Source organism: Coturnix japonica, chromosome 2, assembly GCF_001577835.2.
Source record: "Coturnix japonica isolate 7356 chromosome 2, Coturnix japonica 2.1, whole genome shotgun sequence".
NCBI classification, from domain to species: domain Eukaryota; kingdom Metazoa; phylum Chordata; class Aves; order Galliformes; family Phasianidae; genus Coturnix; species Coturnix japonica.
In genome coordinates, this window is record NC_029517.1 from 83,165,176 (window position 1) to 83,181,101 (window position 15,926).

The 15,926-nt window shown below is 36.3% G+C and overlaps 1 long non-coding RNA gene across 1 annotated transcript in view; it reads left to right on the forward strand.

Moving 5' to 3' along the window:
- Positions 1–12,194, forward strand: part of LOC107309912 — an 80,084-nt gene extending 67,890 nt beyond the window's left edge. Inside the window, exon 2 of the long non-coding RNA XR_001553391.2 lies at positions 12,015–12,194. This is a non-coding gene — a long non-coding RNA (uncharacterized LOC107309912). The remainder of the gene's footprint in view (positions 1–12,014) is intronic.
- Positions 12,195–15,926: the final 3,732 nt, after the last annotated feature.

A 15,926-nucleotide genomic window follows, 5' to 3' on the forward strand; every position in this document is an offset into this window, starting at 1 on the left:
GGTGGAAACAGCTGGGTGGAGATAGATCACATATATCTTGAACAGAGGTAGTGAAGGTGGAGGTATAACAGTTCAGTGTATGCACCAATAAGTCAAAGGAAGGCTCATTTTAATGTACAGCTTTATAAGACATCTGAGTGAACTGACAGTGTTTAACAGATGGAGGGGTGAACTGTTCAGGAAGAGATCTGGTTTAATAAATCTTACTGAAATTAAGATGACAGAGTGATTCGTCAGCTAACCTTTAAAACAAACTTCTGTTTATTGCATGAATGACAGCACTAAAGGAACATAAAATTTCCAGAGATGTTTTTTATCTTTCAGAAGATGTGGCAAGTAGTATTTTCTTGGAAAAGAGTCCTGAGCTAATTAAGCAGAAGTCCACAGTAGACCTTTGTTCTAAAATGAACTGACCAATGAGAACACATTAAACTTGGCGAAGTAACTAATTTGCATCTAATCTAACCTTTGTTTATGTAGAGTAGGTAGAAATAAATGTATGCTTTTTCTCTCATTAAATAAGTGTGGAAGCTCAAATATTGAGGATATTCTCTTAAAATCTAAAGGCTACACAGTACCAGCCTTGGACTCCTTTTTGTGACAGTACACATTTCTCCAGGTCTCTTCCTTCCAGCCTGTTTCCTTTTGTTACTACTGAAGTTGTTTCTTTTTTTTTGTTTGTTTTGTTTTGTTTTGTTTTTGTTTTTGTTTGTTTTTTGTTTTGTTTTGTTTTGTTTTTTGTTTGTTTGTTTGTTTTTTCCTGATTATGTTTTTGGACTGTAGTTGCAGTTGTCTAAAGTGCTTTAATCTCCCAAGAGCCCTCTACCCTCAGCTTATTTCAGATGTGCTGATACTGGGATTTCCTGTCTAAGCATGAGTATAATCCGAATGGTGTGTTACAGAATACTTATGATTTTGTGGGATTAACCTTCTGTTGAGGAATTCAATAAGTCATTTCTTATTTTCTCCTCCACTTAGTATTACAGTGGCTTTCCAACTTGTATGAAATGCATTAATACTATCTGCTGCAGTTCAAATTGACAAATACGCACTTCAGGCCTCTCTGCTGACTATTGATCTTACCACAGTGAGTTCCACCAGAAAAAATTTGGTCCAACCTGTCTCCTGGCCTTTAATTTCCAGTGTGATTGTTAGTCACTCAGATGCTGCCTTGGCCTTTGAGTGTCTGAGTAGGCAGAGCAGCTGCAGTAATAGAAATACTAGATGTGAGGACAGAAAGCTAAGAGCTGTGACATCCTGAACTGCTGTAAGAAATTCTGATCATCTGGTAGTCTCCTGACATCAAACACTGCTTGCTATTTAAGAAAATTAGTTTATAACTCTGTTAATTATTACATGACCTTAAAATGAACAAACTCTGTTTTAAACTGGTATGTAGTGAAGTAAAATTTCATGATATGCATAATGAAAATTAGTAGTTATATGTGGTAGTGTCCATATAGCAGTACAAATATCCCTGGCTTAGGGTGACTTGTGGAAGTGTTCTGTGTTTTGAGCCCAGATCACACATGTAAGTTGTCAGGCAGAATGCACCGTGAATGATTTTCATTGCTGAAAAAATTCTTCACCCATCTTTTTAATGATTTGACTTAATGTGAATAACCACATTTATAGGAGGAACTTTATTTCAATTTGCTTAAGAGTTGACAGGAGAAACTCATTATTTTCTCAGAGAAATGCTTTTATGTAACAAAAAAATCATAATGTCCCTTTTGAGGAAGAAGATGCTTTACTTTTTTCTGTTTTAGTCCTTTTTCAAATGAAAAAGTCATAACATTAGAAGCTCTTTGTGCCTTAGCTTTCTTAAAGTTTTGAAATATTCTTTACCATCAACCCAGTAGTAAATATTATTTTGAAAATGTTTGCTTTGTACAAAAGCCCAGCTCATTAATTTCTGATTCAAGAAGAATATTAAAGAAGGTGTGGGGGTTTGACTTTCCCCCCCTTTTCCAAATCTGCCTTTTGATTACTGTTGTGATTTTTAATTGCACTTTCCCAGTGTCTTGCACCTTTCAGTTGTTTTAAAAATTAAGCTATGAATTAAAAAAATAAAAATAAAATAGGGAAAGAAGAAATTTCAGTTACTGGAAGAAAATCCAATGCTATGTTGAGTGATGCTGTCTAACAAATAAAACAGAAATGATGCTGGGAGGGGGGAGGGCACTGAATGATTCTAGGATCTTTTCTTTCCTCATGTTGTTTCTTTTAGTGATGAAAATGATCTATTCTCTCTAAAACAGCTATTGTCCTTTGTGCTTTTCCTCAGCAGTTCTGGTGCTGCCACTTTACTGTAGAAATGTATGAAACATTAAAAGCAACATCAGAACCTGATGTGGCATTGTAGGGTTTCCCTGCAGGCTTCCCTTTTCTCAGATCTATCACAGCAGCATCATGGTGCAAATAGTGCCCAGAAGTCCTCTGTCACCAGTTCCTACTGCTGCCTAAACTGGTTGCTGCTGTCTTAGACCCCCTCCAGGTCTTTAACAGCCTTACCAGTCAATTTGAGCCTCACATTTCTCTTTCTATTTCCAGCATTATTGCACTGTAGTATCACAGCATTACGGTTTGCATTTTCGCTTTCTCAAGATCATCTCATGTGCCCTGGGGTTTTCATCTTCTTGTGTTTCTTCTTGCTCATCCAACCATTTTTTACCTATTCTGTTGGCTGCCTATATCTAATGCTTTAATTGCTTTTCTCTCTCATTCAAATCCTACTCTGTTATTCCTTGTCATATGTCTAAATATCATCTATTTTGTGATGTTTCACTGACTTCTGAAGTCTTTTCAGTCTGTCCCCTTACCCACAGCAGTTTCCATATAGCTGCAACTCCACACATTCAAGGAGCATTCTTGACCTAAAAGGACTTTTTTACTGCTCGTAAGATTTATCTCTATGAAGCTACCTGCCAGGTTAGCAACTTTTAAATTGTAGGCTTCCTAGGACAAGAACTATATTTTTTGTTGTATATATTCTGGAAACTGTATGGAATAATAATTCTGGTAGCAGCTGATACTATATACCAATACAGACTGAACAAATGTTAGAGCTTACATGCGATGTATACATAAGTACAGAATAGGAAATGAGATACTTACTTCCTTGAGCCAGGGGCATGAGATAAGTGAGCATTCTGGCTTCTCTGTCTGTCTTCTGACACCTCCTGTGTAGTAACAAGCCCTGACCACCTTAAGATACCACCTGGTGTCTGATGTGCATAATCTGGAGATACAGATCTGACACAGTTCACAACTCTGTCTTTCTTTCATGTCTGAGTCAGGATCCCTATTGAAGCAAGAGCAAAGCACTGCAGAACAGAGGAATATGCACTGTCCAATGCACGCGGATTGGAAGCCCAGGCCAGACTCAGCATGATTCATCACTCGCACCCAAAGCGAATCCTTTTATATTGCTTCAAGCTTAGCAGCTCAATCAAACACTATTCTACCTGCATGTACTCACAAGCAGCCTTTTCCTTTTCTGTAACTTCACAGAATTGTCTCTTTTTGTCCATCCTCCCTCTGCTCCAGAAAAAATATAATCTGCATGTGGGGTTGCCAGTTAAACAAACTCTGTTGTATGTTCAGTTAATGGAGTGATTACTCAGTTATTAGAAATCCTGTTTCTCTACTGCCTTGCACCATAGGAAATCATATACACATCAGTCATGCAAGTGTGTAAGTAAGGAAATGTAAGTCAGCCAGCACTGGCACCCATTGGACCATTTCCATTTCAGGGATTTAAGGTGGCTGTGTTGCCTTTAATGAACTAGCTTGCTTACTGACTACAGACTTTACAAAGCAATGGAAGAAGAAATATGACTTGCCCTTTTATAGTCTTTTGATTACTTATTGAGTTACTGCTGTCATCTTCTGTCCTGGAGGACAGTAGGAATTTTGCTGATGACAAAGAGTGGATTATCAGTAAGAGAAAAGATTCCATTTAGCAGTGTAGTTTTTGCCTCTCAGGCAGCTCTGTTGTTCCTGTGTTTGAATAATGTGGACACGAATGAATGGCAAATGATGGATTACTTTCAAAATCTTGACATTTTTGTCTGTGTGCACATGCCATTGTCTCTCTCTCTATATATATATAATTTTATTTTTAACCTAACACATCAGTGGTTTAACTGGCACAGAATATCATACAGAAAGCACAATGTTAATATATTGTCTTCTCTGGGCATTTTTCTTTCTATTGGATTTGTTTTCATTTGTGCTATCAATTATACATGTAAATTAAGCTGCTAAATCTCTAAAACATAATTTTTCACTTCAAATTTAAAATCTTGTATTAAACAGTACAGTGCCTAACATCTCTTCTGGAGATTTCCATTTTTTCCTTTTATTTTCTATTACAATGACACTGGGTTTTGGCTTTTCAGTTCTGAAGTGTTAAAATGTATGTTTGGATTATCCTCTCAACTTTTAATTGTACATATACTGAAATTACTTAGAAGTCAAAGCAGGTAGATTACATTTTAGAGTACTTACACAAAATGCACATGCCATGTTTCATAAATATCTCATTCCACATGAGGAATCAAGATTAATTGCAAAGCTGCCAAATATTTTACATGATGTTACACAAAGTCCAGACCATTGGATTGTTTGAGGTCTTTGCCAAACTTTTCAATCAAGGTTTATACATCTAGTGCAAAATTAAGTTTGTATCAGTAAGGATACTTAAGTAGTGAAAAAATAATCCCAAGAATGCTTTACTAGGTGATGAGTTCTAATTTCTGAATAATAGATCATGAAGTAAAATTGTATTTAAAGCAGATTTCTCCAGATGTAAGTAATTTATTTTACTTTTACTAGGACTTCTGCAGTTTATGATATGATCGTACAGTAAAATTACCAAAGCACTAAAATCTAGATTTTATTTCTTCCTTCTTCTGTTCTTTTTTTAACATGTATGTAAAATATGAAGAAAACACAGCTGAACTGTAGACTCGTACATATAGTTCATGCAAACTAGCAATTGTTGAACTCTTTTAAAACTAGAGATTCTCTGGAATCCATTAATAATAACATGAAGCTTGTGATTTGACTGGTATTATACCGTGTAGAAATGAGTATATATATATCTTCAGAATCACATAAAAAAAATGAAAGATGGTATGTTGTATGAACATCTGTAAACATTTTATACTTAGGATGAGCTTTCCTTCTGACCTAGTGTATTTGAGATGAGACACTAATTTAGATTTATAGGTTGGGCTGTGTTAGGATCATCTTTGTGCTTTGTTATGCACAAAATCTATGCTTTTAAAAATTTTGTACATAGATGTGTATTGGGTTTTCTGAATTCAGACTCTAGATGACTTGTTCCCAGAGATGTCTATGAATGAGGTTTATACTGCAGATACAACATGACACAGATCCATAAAAACTAATGTACTGGCAGAACTCTGGGAGCAGAATTATGCTGTTGCTGGTAACTGAGGCCTTACTGTTCATCTGCAAAGTGAAACTTGCACAGCCAGAATTGCTGTTTATGCAAAATCACTGGTTTTAGGTTAATGAAGGAAGGGAACTAGACCAGACAAAAATTTCTGATCAGCACAAAAAAGCCGAAGTGATAGGTGTTACTGTACAAGAGCTACCACATTCCTGTAAAATAATTAGAATGTTACACATACTGAGCTCTAGCTGAGATTCATGGAAGTGTTATTCCCTTGGATCTTCCACCTCAGTTGTGGCAGAGGTGAATAAGTTGTTTGATGAGAGATCAAATCTAGACCTAGCACACATGCTTTTCTACAGTATTCTTATTTTGTTGGTTATTTATGTAACTGTTTGGTTTTTTTCCATGTGTTTTTTCTTTCTGCTACCATATTATATTTATTTTCCTTTAAGACTAAGAAATACTAAAAATAATCCTGTAGCTGAATGTCTGCCCATGTTAATACTAAGTAGTTGTATTTTTCAACAACATTGTTTTTATTAGTTTTCTCATGACAGGCTTGTAAGAGTGTTTTATCTTCACTATTTTTGCTATTTAAGTAGGACTGTAGAAATAAATTCCATTACTCACATGCTTGAAGCAAAGCAAGCATAAATGTGCTCACAGAAGCAGGATAAAAATGAATACACAAAATAGCATGCTGAGAGAATATTTTTTTAAAGGTATAGATTATGAAACCTATAAAGAAGTTCATAAACAAGAACCTGTCCCTTGCATGTCATTCCTTAATGAAAATGAAGCAGGTTCCTTGAAAATGAGGTTGTCATATATAAAGAGATGTATTTCATTCTCTAAAGGTAATTTTCCACATTTTATTCTAACGCTTCACTTTTTGTTTGCATTCCTAGAAATGCAAATTCCTCATGTTACTTGTTTATTTATTTATTTTAAATCACTTTAATGAGAGTGGGAAACGAATTGTAAGAACTGAAGAAATGAAAAAAAGCTAAGACTACCTGCAGCCATCGTCTCATGAATATTTCTGCTTTTCAATACACATACGTAATAAATTCATGACTGAGCCAGAAAATTGTTTCTAAACTTATTACAAGAAAGACATCAAGGCTGTGGAGTGTGTCCAGAGAATATTAACAAATTGTGAAGGGTCTGGAGCACAACTCTTATGGGTAGTGGCAGAGGGAACTGGGATTGTTTAGTCTGGAGAAGAAGAGGCTTAGAGGAGACCTGATTGCCCCTTACAGTTATCTGAAAGGAGGCTGTGGTGAAGTGGGGGTTGGCCTCTTTTCCCAGATAACAACAGGATTAGAGGGAACAGCCTCAAGTTGTTCCTGGGGAGGTTCAGATTGGATATTAGGAAAAAGCTCAAAAGAGTGGTCAGGTGCTGGAACAGGCTTCCCAGGGTGGTGGTTGAGTCACCATTCCTGGAGGTGTTCAATAAATGTTTAGATATTGTACTAAGGGTTTTGGTTTAATGGGGAAATATTGGTGACAGGTGGATGGTTGAACTAGATTCTCTTGAGGACTTTTCCAACCTTAATGATTCTATGATTCTCTGATAAAAAATAGTTGACATTTTCACAAATCTGTGATCATGTAAAAGCTGACTAGCTCAAATATTTGCTAAGCGTATGGTAATAATGAGTATACGTAATTCTAATCACACTGCTTGAATTATCATGTATGTTTAAAATAAATTGTGTTTGCAATGAAGTTTTAGCAAAAGTTGTAAAAAGTGCATTCTTGCTTATCATATGAGGTAGATGGTTATAAAACTCTAGAATGAGGAACATGTTATTTAGCAAAGTGGTACTTACAATTTTGGTCCAATTTTCTTTGTCTTGGAGCTACAGCCTGAAGATGAAAGCTTATTCTTTAAGACCTTATTCTTTGCTGTTAAGAAGGCCTGTTTCATGTCATTCTGCCTTCCAGAGATTTTCTTTCATGTCCACTAGCTAGCTATATTCTCACACACATTGCTTTGTATATAATGCAGTATTCATGTACTGCAGGTCAGACTTGTGCTTTAATAAATAGATGCCTAAAGCAAAACTATTATGGGTTGTAGGTATCTATGTCCAAAACCAAATTCCAGTAAGAGATTTCTCAGTTGGCATTTAAAACTAGAAGCTGGTAGTTTCCAATATGCCAAGTTTTCTTTCTTTAAGCTTTTGAAGAACAACTCTAATCTTAGCAATGGATAGTTAAGCTTCTGGCTTATGCCTAATTGAATCTAATTGAAGTCAGAGACTGTGGATTTCTCCTCCTAAGTTGTTTGCAGGATACAAAACATCATCAGCATGCTAAAAAAAGCAGGCTACAACTACAGCAGTTGTAGTTGCCTGAAAGAGAGGAAGATGACACATTCCTACTGAGCATTAGGGCCACAAAGATTATCAGAAGGCTGAAGCACTCTCCCTTTTCTCCATGAAGACAGGCTGAAGGGCCTGGTCTTGTTCAGCCTGGAGAGAAGAAGGCTGCATGGTGACCTAATTGCAGACTTTCAGTACTTAAACGGAGCCTAAAAACAGGAGGGGAGTCAACTCTTTGAAAGGGTAGATAACAGCAGGAGGAAGGGAAATAGTTTTAAGTTAAAGGAGGGAATATTCAGGTTGGTCCTTTGCTATGAGAGTGGTGAGGTGCTGGAACAGGCTGCCTGGAGAGGTTGTGGATGCCCTGTCCCTGGAAATGTTCAAGGCCAGGTTGGATGGAACCCTGCCTGGGCAGTCTGGTCTAGTAGTTAATGTGGAGGTTGGTGGCCCTGCCTGTGGTAGGAGCTTCATGATCCTTGAGATCCCTTCCAACCCAGGCCACTCTGTGATTCTGTGTGATTAGTTATTCCACAGGGTGGGAGAAATAAGATGCAGCAGTCTCTATTTGCAAAGCTTCAGTTCCGCTACCTCAGGCATGGACAGCTTGTGGTCTTCAGGCCACAAGATCACAAACTTTTAACATTATTATGTGAATTTTAGCAGTATTTCTTATGAGTTGATTGCATGTAGCTTAAGTGTGAACTGCATAGGCAAAAATAGAGTGCTGTGGAGGGGAGGGTGCAGTGCAGCGTGAAATCTGCATCTTGTGACTGCAACGCACATGTGGTTAAATCAAAACCTGTAAGTATTACACATTACATGTGCTTATGCCACTTAGCAAGAAAAATGCGGTGATTGCCAATAGTAATATTCAACTTACCTACGTATGTCCATGCCTGGGAAGACATTAGTCTTTTGTTATTAAGCAGACACATACAAGTTTTCTTATATAATTATTAATTAATTATGCACATTACAGGTGCATTTATTCAATTTTTCTCAGAAGTTATAGATATGCCAAATTTTGTATGTATTCAGAGGACATATTTTTCATTTCCTGACAGGAACATAATAATTTAAATGTTTTATGGTAAAAGAAAAAGCAGAAAAGTACAAGATAAAAAACAATATATTCATTTCAAAACATTAGAATTAATACATGTCAAAACGAGGAATAATTTCAAAATGTTCTTATATAAACCTGGCTTTGTGGTCATGTAAGGGGGAACAAATATAAAACTGCCAAAAAAATAACTGATCTACAAGATTTCTGAATGTAGATTAATAGGGTACCGCCTGCTAGTAACAGAAGAAACCCAGGGAGTACAGTGTGGGAATGTCAAAACATTATTACATGTGGGCTGAAAGAGACCACAACATCTATGGTGTCCACATCTTGGCACATTACAAATACAGTTGCGATCAGATATTCAACACAAAGAAAAATTTGATGGTGTCTCTACTAGACTTTTATAAGACTTTTCTTACCAAAGAATAATGTCCCTTGCTTTGCAGTCATGCCTTATTCATGTCATCACTTTTTGGCAGTACATACATTTGTGAACAACTGTTTTCAAGAATGAAGTACAGGAAGAGTAAAATTAGATCAAAAATCTCATGAGAACTTGCCTGAAATTGCACTTATATCAAACTAGACACTACTGCATTAGTTTCACAAAACACAAGTCAAGTATCCCACTAGTTTTATGTTTTGTTGCCCTCTTATGCTTGTTGAAATCACATGAAAAGGGCCAACTTGAGCAGTTAGGTAATTATAACTCTGATTTCAGAGCAGATATGCACTGTTGGCAAAAATGAAGAATAAACATGGAAGGGACAGAAAGGTTGACAAGGAAAACCAATAAAATCATGCAGGAATATGAAAATTACTGAGAGCAGAGTGTGAGTTAAACTATGAGGTATCGAGGTGTGCTTTTGATGAGATTTTCAAAAGCCCTTCATGTTGATCTAATGCTACTTCAACTGAAGTACCAGCAAAAATGCAGCAGTTTGCGAAACCTAGCACAATGTGCAATAGAATTCTGCAAGAACTGTCATTCTGTATCAAGGCACATGAAGTGTAATCATCTTACAGTAGGGCCCTTGAATTGGTCATTGGCAGTAAGAGGGAAGTGCTGCTGTTGCTTTGCTTTGGCAGTAATTTCAAAAGCAGGTGAGCTCTGTGTGTTTGTTCTTGACATTGTTAAAGCAACAGCAGTGTGTGAAAGCAGGCTTCATTTAGGTGACACAGACTGTGCTACAAAATAAGTTTCTTAAAGGAGCAACACACCATGTTCAGTTTTTCCAAGAAAACAGTCTGTTGATTGTCATAGAACATTAACAAATTCTTTTTATTTTGGCTGGATTTCTTGTGAGTCAACTTCTGCAAGCTTTTCATTGTTCCTGTGCTGAACACAGGAACTACTGCTGTCTTCAAGGGCAGGTTGCTAGGCTATAAAGCTTACAGACAGTTTCTTTGAATGAATCTTAGGATCTATTTTCTCTTCCCTCCTGCCTATGCAATTTGACAAAAATTGAGAATTCAGAGCATTCTTTTTCTCTCTTTGAAAATTTTAATTTTATGGAATTAAGTAACAGAAACACAACCCGTTTGGTAATGGCTAGAGAACTTATCTCTCTGTATTCTAGGACTCCATTACATGATGTTGAAGCAACGCTGAGTTATTTTTAGGAGAGCAGAGCTGTAGCAACTTCTTTTATTTTCTCCTTTATATTCCTTCTTCCTTCATCCCTCTCATTTTCCTTTCCAAATTAACTAAGTGATTTGATTGGAACAGATACAATGTAAGCCTTTACACTTTGGCTTGCATCTAATGGCTTATGGCAGATATTTTCTATTCTTAGAAGTGAGATTTCATCTCAAATGCCATCAATAACAAACTGGTGACTTGCTCTTATAACCAGAATAGTTTAGCAAATCCAGCAAAATATTTTTGTTGTAATCAGGGCTCACTGCAAATTAGAAATGAGGATTGATGACTAGGAAACAAAGGTAGTAAGGAAAAACAACGAAAAAATGGAAGTAACATTGTTACTCACAAATCTGTTTAATCCTTTCCTTCTGAGTCCAAATACCCATAATGTTCATTACTTTTGCCCTAATCTTAGTATACGTCATTGAGACTGGAATTTAAGTTAGGAGGAGAAAAAAAGTGTGTGTAAATTGCTCCTTATTCAATCCAGAACTACATGTTGCAGAGGTAGCAGTGGAGAAACAGTGAGCACAGAGACTATCTGAAAGACAAATTCTACAATAAATTGGAAGGACTAAAATCTGGAAGTCTGTGCTAATTAATCACATAGTTGTAGAAAGACTTGCATTGAAATTTCAACACTCTTGTCACAGGTAGGGTTGCCAGCAGCTATATCAAGTTCTAGATCAGATTGCCCAGGGCTCCATTCAGTCTGCCTTTAACACCTGCAGGGACTGCTCATCCACAACCTGTTTGGACAGTCTGTTCCAGCATGTCACTGCTATCTTCAGTAAAAAGTGACATCCAATCTAAATCTTCCTTCCTTTAGTTTAAAACCATTCTCCCTTGTCCAATCACTCTGACTGTATAAAAAGTTGATTACCTTCCTGCTTCTAAACTCCCTTTGAATATCGGAAGGTAGCAATGAAATCTTCCTGCAGCCTTCTCTTTTTCAGGCTAAACAAGCCCAGTTCCTTCAGCCTTTCTTCATAGGAAAGATTCTCCTGTACTTGGACCATCTTCATGGCCCTCCTATGAACCCTCTCCTAAAGCTCAATGTATTTCCTGTGCTGGGAGCCCCAGACTCAGAGGCAGAACTCCAACTTAGGTGCCATGAGGGCAGAGTAGAAGAGGACAATCACCTCCCTTGCCCTGCTGGCCACCTATCTTCTGAGCGAGCTCAGGATACCACTGTCCTTTCAGGTTGCATGTACAAACTGCTGGCTCACATTAAGTTTCTCATCTGCCAAAACTCCTAAGTCTTTCTCAGCAGGGTTACTCTCAAGGAGTTCTCCCAGTCTGTATGCATGTCTGGGATTACCTTAACACAAATGCAAAACCTTGCACTTTGCATTGTTAAACCTCATTAGGTTCACAAGGGCCCACTTTTTGAGCTTTTAAAGGTATCTCTGGATGGCATCAGTTCCTTCTGTTGTCTCAATCACACCACTCAGCTTTGTGTCATCAGAAAACTTATTGCAAAGCACTGTCAGATTCATTTAAGACTTTTTTTTTTTTTTTTTTTTTTTTTTGTCATTTCAGGAATCCTCACAAGACAGAATGCTCATCTGAAAAGCAGACCTGATTGCTTTTCTTAAAGGAGGAAGTTCTTCTGGAAAAGAGATTTGTCATTCCTTGCAAGTAGAGTGTTTCAAAATTATGTTACTAATGTCTATGGTTTGAGTTGTTCTCTATGGAAGGGAAATGAAGGTTGGTAGCAGGCTTCTGTGTGTATAAAGTCATTGTCTTTTAAAGTCAACTATGGCAAAAACATTGATGCAAACTATTAAATTTGGTGGCACTGCAGCAGAGTATGATCAACAGCATTTGGCTTTCCATCTCATCAACCAGAAAAGTGGAAATCAATGAATTAACAGAAGTGTCAAAAGAGATACTCACTTGTTTAGGACAGGTATGATAGGAACTGAGGGGGAATTTGGCTACTTTGACTGCCAGAAATTGCAATTTACTTTCAAGCTTAGAGCTTTAAGTGCAATCTGTGTCAGGCTGTCTTCCTGAAGACTGAAGATAAACTTTAGAATCAAATAATAAAAATATATGATTCAAAATGAGTCACAAGTTTGGATTTTGTGTCTGGATCAGTAGCAGAGGAGACATCATGCATCAGAGGAAGTCTCTGAAATCAGAAGGAAAAAAGAGATCTGGGTAAGAGCACACAGTTTAGAGAAACACTTAAACAGTGGGTTACAACAGGCTGTGAAAACATATTTTAAACATCCTGAATACAAAATCAAGCTCTTGGTAGTTTCCAAAATAATAAAAAATACAATTTTGCTACTGGGTAGTAACTGTGTTTAAGCAGTTATTTCAATATTGCTCAATAAAAATATTGTTCAGCTTATGTTTATCCTTTCAGAACAGAGGTATTTCTGTTCTGTTTCTTTCAATTTACTTCTATTTTCTCTCTTTTTCTGCATTCTTTCCTCTTCGTTTTCCTCACTACAGCAGAATCTATTTCCAGCTGCTACAAGCTTCACAGTTAATTATAGACTTATTTATCCTGCTAAAATAATTAGTACCAAAATTGCTGTGCTGAACTGGATACTTTTTGAACACTATCATTAGATTTCAGAGACTATGCCCACAATTAGGTGTATGGTCTATCTTTCAACGAGATTGGTTAAGCACAAAAAAAAAATTCCTCAGGGAGAGCATGATAACAATGTTTAGAGAGCCTCAAATGTTAACACAAAAAGGCCTTGAGCAGCCTGAAGCAATTTTGAATTTAGCTTTACTTTCAGCAAGAAATGGAATGTATATGTTACAGCTAAAATATTGTATGAATCCAGTGGTGTTTTTTTAGTTGTTGTTGTTTTCAGTCTGGCTAGTTAAAAAACAAAAAAGAAATAGAAAGCTAACAGTTGTGTTGGCTGCAATTAGATCAAAATTTGAAAGCTTGCTCTGCCAAAATCTATCTAAGAGGAAGCTAATAGCCTGAAGAACCTGGAAGAATCACATGATTTTTTCATTAAATCTAAGCTGTTGTCCATTTATCACCACATTTTAGCTTTTTTTTTTTCCTTTTCTTTTTTTCTTTCTTTTTCTTTTTTTTCTTTTTCTTTTTTCCTCTTTTCTTATTTTATGTCTCTGAGAGTAAAAAGTGGCATCATATCCTAACAGGTATTTACATTCAATTCATTTAGAGGACATGTTTATTTAGTTTCCATTATTTTATATTACTGATCCATTAGTAACTTGTATTTAGAAGGAGAGAGAAAGAAAAAGAGAGAGAAGGAGAAAGACCAACATTTCTTCAGATATGAATCTGCATGCAAAAAAGGTACCAAATTATCTGACAAACCAGAACAAAGATCAACATCAAAATAGAGGAACCATTTATCCTTTTGTGTCATGTAGGCACAATAAATAAGGTTATACTAGAAAAGAAATTGCCTGAAGAATCATCTTGTCCAGATTAAAAGAAACTGGGAAAAATCTTACTACAAGAAATAAATAAATAAATTTATGGTAATTTCCTGAAGCCGGTCAATTTTTATTTATTTTTTAATGGTTTTAAAGCAGATAGAGTTATTCTGATACAGAAACCATATGGAACAAGCAGATTTATTACAAGAGCTGGTACTGATGGCTGCAGCTTGGACACATTCTGGATCATTAGCAAAGAGTGTACAAAGAAAAGTTTTTGTGATGCTACAGTTATGTTTTGGGAACAATCAAATTCACAATAGAACAACAAAGTGATTAATAGCCTAAGTATTTAAAATATTCAATTTGCTTTACTTTTCCATCTTTTTACCCAGTAGCAATTTAATGCTCATTTTTAGTAGGGAAGTTATTCTTGAATAAGTAAGTGTGAACATTATCATAGTATCATCATAGTATCATAGTCTCGTGCGGGTTGGAAGGGACCTTAGAGATCATCGAGTCCAACCCCCGGGATTCGAGCCTCTGTGTAGCAGAGCGGCACTTCTACCACTTGTGCCACAGGGAGGATTCAAACCCCGGGCCCCAGTGTTGCAAGGCAGCATTCCTACCACTGCGCCACCGGGGCACACACAAAAACATTAAAGTCATATTTATAAGCATGGAGATTTTTTGTTACCAAGATTTATTTATTTATTTTTTTTTCTTGAAAATAATTTTTATAACATGTTTTTGTTTTATTTTAGGTTTCAAAAGCTGCTTGAATAACTACCAGAATGTCTTGTATTCTGTTCAGGGATAGTCACTTTTAGCAAATACCTTGAGTACTGATTTTAGGTTTGGGCATGAGTCTATTGCTGAGAGTTAAGTCACCACCTTATGATATTATGCTAACTCATTCCCTCTTGAAGATGTCCATCTTTGGATAAGTAAGTAAATTTTTCTTTAGTCACAACCATAAAATGTTGCTATGAGTCTCATTTTTAAAGCAAGGCTACAAGTAGTATTACTTGCTGACAGTTCCTTGATACCTGTTCCATCACAGAAGTGGTGATGAACTCACTTCCACCAAGCTACTGTGCACTGTGGGAATGCAGTTTGGCAGCCTGGCCTGCGCTGTGTTGCCAGGGGACTAAGGTATCAAATCACATTTTGGATGCATTGGTTTGGCCAAGTGGACTAATGTGGTTGGATGCATTCAATAATGCTAATACTGCTTTTAAACATTTCCTGAGATTGAAAGCATGGCGTTGTGGCAGGTAGGCTTTAATTATATTAGGTAAGTAAATAATAATTTTAAAAGCACAAATATAGATGGAGAAATATGAGTATGCGTGTATGGAAGAGTGCAGGAGCTGACAGAAAGGTCATTTAGGGAAAAAAGTACCAAGCTGTGACGCTGTATGCTTTCTTACTTGCATGTGGAAACATGAGAATAGGGAGCATGTGACTAAATACTGTTTTATTGAAAAATATTGAGCACAGATACATACATCAGAGGAGAGAGTGGTCTGACATATTGAATGAAAACTACTGAAAGGTTGATAATATTTCTCCTTGATTTCTCCTATATGTTATTCTATGTTCTGCTTTAATTGTTTAATGAAAATCTGAAATAATTACTTGAAATAATCCTTTATTTGAAGGACTGTAAAGCACTTTATCTTTAACATGCCTATAAAAATACAGTTGATATCCTTAAGAAATAAGATGACTCATTTTTACTGGATTAATGCCAGTAACTGAAGTTATTAGTGGCATATAATGGAAGGAAAAAAAAAATAGTTTGGATAAATCATTCTTTGGATACAGTTCTCTTTCATCTGTACGTATCCAGCAAATTCTATTCATATATATCCAGCACTATCTTTCAGTTGCAAAAGGGGCAGGAAATTTTTCTGAAAGAATATTAACCATTAAAAGTATTAGCTCTGTGTCTTGCAACTTCTATTTATACTAATGAATTGATAGTCAGATAGTACATTGCAGTTTGTAAAATGTTCTCATTTTCAAATGAGAAACTGGTGATTAGTCATTCAAATAAATTGT